We start from the raw sequence: 5212 nt of genomic DNA, 5'->3' as shown, positions 1-5212 counted from the left end.
CCAGCCTCGACGTGGAGCAGTTGCGTGCACCGGGAAGCGGCGCTCTCTCAGCCGTCGCGCTGCTTCAAAGCTGGCGCCAGTGAGAGGTCAACTCCGCTCTGGCCGGGCATTAATGCGGCACTGACGTTCCGGGGTGACGCTGACCGTTTCACATGGGAAGCGCGCGCCGGCAAGGGAGGGGGGTTGGGTCGGTCAGGGCGGTTAGACACGGGCGTGGTGGTGGCATTGGTTTTGAACCGTTTCAGGTGTAGTACTGGTAGTTTGCAAAACTACTCAATTATTGCACTCAGTTTCCTAAGAAAATGTGGTAAAAAACGTTACTGCACAGCCAGCTTCCCTTCTCCTTCCTCTTCCACCACCCGCGCACGTCCGCGGGAAGCGATCGGTCAACCCTTATATAGGAGTGCTAGCACAAAAATGCATGCATGACCACTAAAATTTCCAGATTAAAGCACCGCTCCGTCGGGAGTATGGCGTATGTCGTTACCTTCGGCCGGGCCATGGCTACCGGGCTATGGCGACCAGAGAAGAGGCGGCGGGAGGGGAATGAATGCAGCTACTATTTGGGTTCGCTGTCCGGCTTAAATAAATGCGCACCATCACGTGTACCCGCGGGTGCACAAATTGTAACATTACATGTGTGCTTAAGTGGGCGTCAGGAAACTGGTGTGTGTGAGAGATTCTGAGAGACAGAGTGCGTGTGTGCGAATCTACTCTTCGGACATGTACTCAACCTTTTGCATTGTGATATAAGTATAATGGTATTACACTTTAGCTAGTGATTTGCGTGGCCATGTTAACGTGGTTGTGTAAAAAAATGTCACTTCCTGCTCGTGATTTGCGTTATATAATTACTAGCAAGATGCTCGTGCATTGCACAGAACATCAATATGCATTTTTTTACAAAACACCTGTTGTGATTGACCCATGCAGGAGTAATCCCATGTGTAAAAACTAATGATATCTCGAGAACAGAAAACTGGTATCTCGAAAATTTCATCGAAAATGAAAGATGAGAGATAAGGTGAGGAGGAGTGGAGCGTGGTGGTGACTGGTGGTCGGACTGGGCGGAGGCATGGGGATGGACGGCGCCGGCAGGCGGCAGCGGCCACCATGCTAGATTGTTCCAGAGACTTGCTTTTTTAATTGCTCAGCAATGAGGTTGTGGGAGATAAGGATGATGAATGAGGCAAGACCTTGTCTGTAAATGTGGAGAGAGGTGCGGGTATCTTTTGTAAAATTGTAATAGTTTGCTTTCTATCCGTCAGATATAGATCGGACGGTCTATACTACAAGATGGCAAGCACACCATCATCATCAACTCGTTTTTCTATAAGAGTAGAGATGATAAGTTTGCTAACTACTAAAGTAAACTGGAATTTGTCCATGTTATACAAGTAAATTAAGGTGATTGCTTATCATACGGGTAAGGTTGGATGAAGGGTGGTAGGAACAAATGCTCCGCCTAGAGCATGTGTGTGTGAGATGGAGTCTTAGTGTGTGTGTGGGGGGGGTGCGTGTGTGTGTGTGACGCGGGGTCCTCTGTGGCGGATGTAATTTAAGTGTGCGTGGCTTCATCATAGTGTATGACAGGGGCCACCAACGAGGGGGTGCGAGAGAGAAAAGGCCCGTAGAGAGGGAAGAGAAGGCGTGTGCGCTTGAGAGGAGTCGACATCGAGAGAACGTGTTTGTTCGAGAGACACCGAGGAAGACTACTATATATCGATGGTGCATGTAGGCGGGAATTAAACGAAGGGATGGTCTTATTGGTTTCGGGGATATAGGGGAAGAGTGAGAGAGGGGGGTAGCTAGAAGGATATTGTTAAGTGTGAGTGTGTGTTTTACCCATCCAGGCGGAAGTTATGTGCACACAAGAAGAGAACGATTTGATGTGGCGTTAGGGTTGAGGGTAATTAACTATGTATGGAGACATAGGAGACCTTGAATGTGCATGTGCGAGAGGTATACATGTATACGTGGGATGTGTGTGTGTGCGCGTGAGCATGATCGAGATAAAAGAAAGAAGACACAAGTCATAAGATCAACGATATGGGAGAGATCGGTGTGACAATATGCATGCATGTGAGAGTGCAGGGAAGAAGGCTCGATAATTCAGCATGTGTTTTTGTCTTTAAGAGATAGTGGCGTGGGCTGGAGCATGAATCTATGGCAAGCAGAGGGAGCGAGACACAACGATTGTGCAAAAGAGATCAACCTATAAATGCATGTATGGAGAGACATATATAGCGTGGGTGATAGGAAGAAAGAGTGTGTGCGAGAAAGAAATGTTGACGGAGAAACACGTCTGCGCCTCCCGTCCAATGAGTGGATGACATCTGTTCGAACATTGAGCCAACAGGTGTTTCCTCCGACCAATGAGAATTTTACACGTGGAAAATCCCCATTGGTCCCAGCTGTTAACGGGTTATCGGATCCAAAACCGGACCCGATAGCTTAACGGCGAGCTGTTACGGTCGATGCCACGTGTCATAAAATTGTCATGGATGTACATGCATGACAGAAAACTTGACCTACTGTGACAAACACGTATCATCACGGAAGTGTCTTTTTTTGTAGTGGAGATGAACTAGGGTTTGAGATGAGATGGTGATGTTGAAGATGTTGATGGAGATAGCCCTCCCCAAGATGGGAGAGTTGTTGGTGATGATGATGACGATGATTTCCCCCTCCGGGAGGGAAGTTCCCTCAGCAGAATCACTCCGCCGGAGGGCAAAAGTGCTCTTGCCCAAGTTCCGCCTCAAGACGGCGGCGCTCCGTCCCGAAAGTCCTCTCCTTATTTTTTTTCTAGGTCAAAATGACCTATATACCAGAATATGGGCACCGGAGGTGGTCCTGGGTGAGCACAACCCACCAGGGCGCGCCTAGGATCCTTGGCGCGCCCAGGTGGGTTGTGCCCACCTGGTGGGCCCCCTCTGGTAGTTATTTGCTCCAATATTCATCATTTATTCCATAAAAATCTCCGTGAAGTTTCAGCTTGTTTGGAGTTGTGTAGAATAGGTAGCTTGACGTAGCTTTTCCAGGTCCAGATTTCCAGCTGCCGGAATTCTCCCTCTTTGTAAGTACCTTGCATATTATGAGAGAAAAGGCATTAGAATTGCTCCAAAAAGCATTATTATGGATAAAAACATAATAAATAACAGTAGGAAAACATGATGCAAAATGGACGTATCAACTCCCCCAAGCTTAGACCTCGCTTGTCCCCAAGCGAAAACCGAAATCGAAAAACATGTCCACATGCTTAGAGAGAGAGGTGTCGATTAAAACAAAATGCGAACATAGAAGCATCATGTTCATTATTATAACAACAAAAAACTTAAACATAAGACACTTATCATAGAACTTTTATCATAGACTTCTTGTCGTGGTTTTGTCACGGCAGATGTCCTAGAGAAAGGACTTAGTCGTGGAGCCATCACTACGGGTTAGCTTAAATGGGTTAAAGCGAACAAGGGATGCAAGAGAGTTTTATACTAGTTCGGCCCCTTACGATGAAGGTAAAAGCCTACGTCTAGTTGTGATGGAATTGATGGGGTTTCGATGACCAGGGAGCGAATACGCTTTGCCTGAGTCTCGAGTTGTTGTCTGTTGTCCTTGAACCGCCGCCGGGTCGTCCCCTTATATACATGGGTTGACGCCCACCGGTTTACATAAGCCCGAGGCCGGCTCATAATCGTGTCCGGCTCGGTCTCTTCTACTTCTATCTTATAACACAAGTTTACATATCAATGCCGGTTTATGTCTACAGGCCTTAAACCGGCTTTGGGCCCTGGGCCTTCATGAAGCGTCACCATCTGTCTTCATGGACATCAGATAAAGATGAACTACTTATGGGGTTAACCCGGCCTCTCCTGGCCGGTTTATGCCCAGTGGTAATATCCCCAACATTAGGCCCCAGATTGATTTGAACTGGTTCATGTCAATACTCAATACTTAAGAAAATTTCTTCTTCAACATCTTCACATAATCTGGTAAACCGCCGTGACATCATCTTCTCGGATCATGGTAAACCGCCGTGACGTCACCTGCTATTTAAAACTGTGTATAACCCACCTTCATTAATGAGCCTCCGACAATCGAGGCGACAGCTGCGCCTCATATCCAAAAATTCGGCTCCTCGATTTTCACGCCTGTCGTTTATCTCCCTTATAAATAGGGCCATGGGGTCTTTCCATTTTCCCCCTCATGCCTCTTCGCGTCATCGTCATCCTCGCGACGCCCGAACCTTCGACCTCGGCCGCCACCGTCAACCTTCGACTGCTGCACCAACCTTGGCCGCTGCATCGACCTGAACGTACCAGAGCTCCTCCGCGCGCCGCCGCTGCTCAACAGCCTCCATCAGTCTCCCCTTTCTCTTACCACAGATCTGCACTTAGGGTTTTTGTCGTTTATCAGTGTTCGTCGCCGCCCTTCTTTTTCCTTATTTATATCCATGGATTAAATCCAAAAACCATATAGATCTCGCGCGGTAGTAGTTTTAGCACCTGTTTGATATGCAACTCCTCTCAACTTGGTAAACTTTTAGTATGCTGGAAATTAGGTCAGAATATATTTTGTTTTTCCAACGCGCGGTAGATCTGAAATTACCATAGCAAGATGTGAAACCTGTTTTTCCCTTCACTTATACATCTTTAATACCAGATTGGCCGGTTTAACTTCATATACAAAATGATGACCCAATAGATACCATTAGTCCCCTATTGAACCACCAATGCATTACACTGTTTCCATCGCCAGACTCCGGTTTACAAATAACCAAATCCGGTTTATCAATATTCTTGTATCCTTCAACTGCTGTATAGTTGTCCACTGTAAATCTTAAACCGGCAATAATCATGTTTCAGACTTCTATTGTCATGGCCAAGCAAGTCTATGAGTGCAATTGGGCTCCTTCTCGAGTAACCGAAGAACAGTTAAATAATCTTGTTAAAACGGGCGCTTTAGCCAAGAAAGATGTCATCCACTAGAGGGTCCCTCGCCCGGAAAATCCTCCTACACCCAAGGATGGACAGGTAGTCGTGTTTGCTGATCATCTCGGACGAGGTTTTAGCCCTCCCGGTTCAAAAAATTTCCGGGATGTACTACCCAATTTTTCGCTGCGCCCTCAAGACAGCGGTCCCAACTCTGTTACCAACATCTGCCACTTCCAAGTATTCTGTCAGGTTTATCTGCAAGAGGAACCTACAGTCGAACT

This window comes from Aegilops tauschii, chromosome 3 (assembly GCF_002575655.3).
Source record: "Aegilops tauschii subsp. strangulata cultivar AL8/78 chromosome 3, Aet v6.0, whole genome shotgun sequence".
Taxonomy (NCBI): domain Eukaryota; kingdom Viridiplantae; phylum Streptophyta; class Magnoliopsida; order Poales; family Poaceae; genus Aegilops; species Aegilops tauschii.
This window is presented reverse-complemented; position numbering follows the sequence as displayed.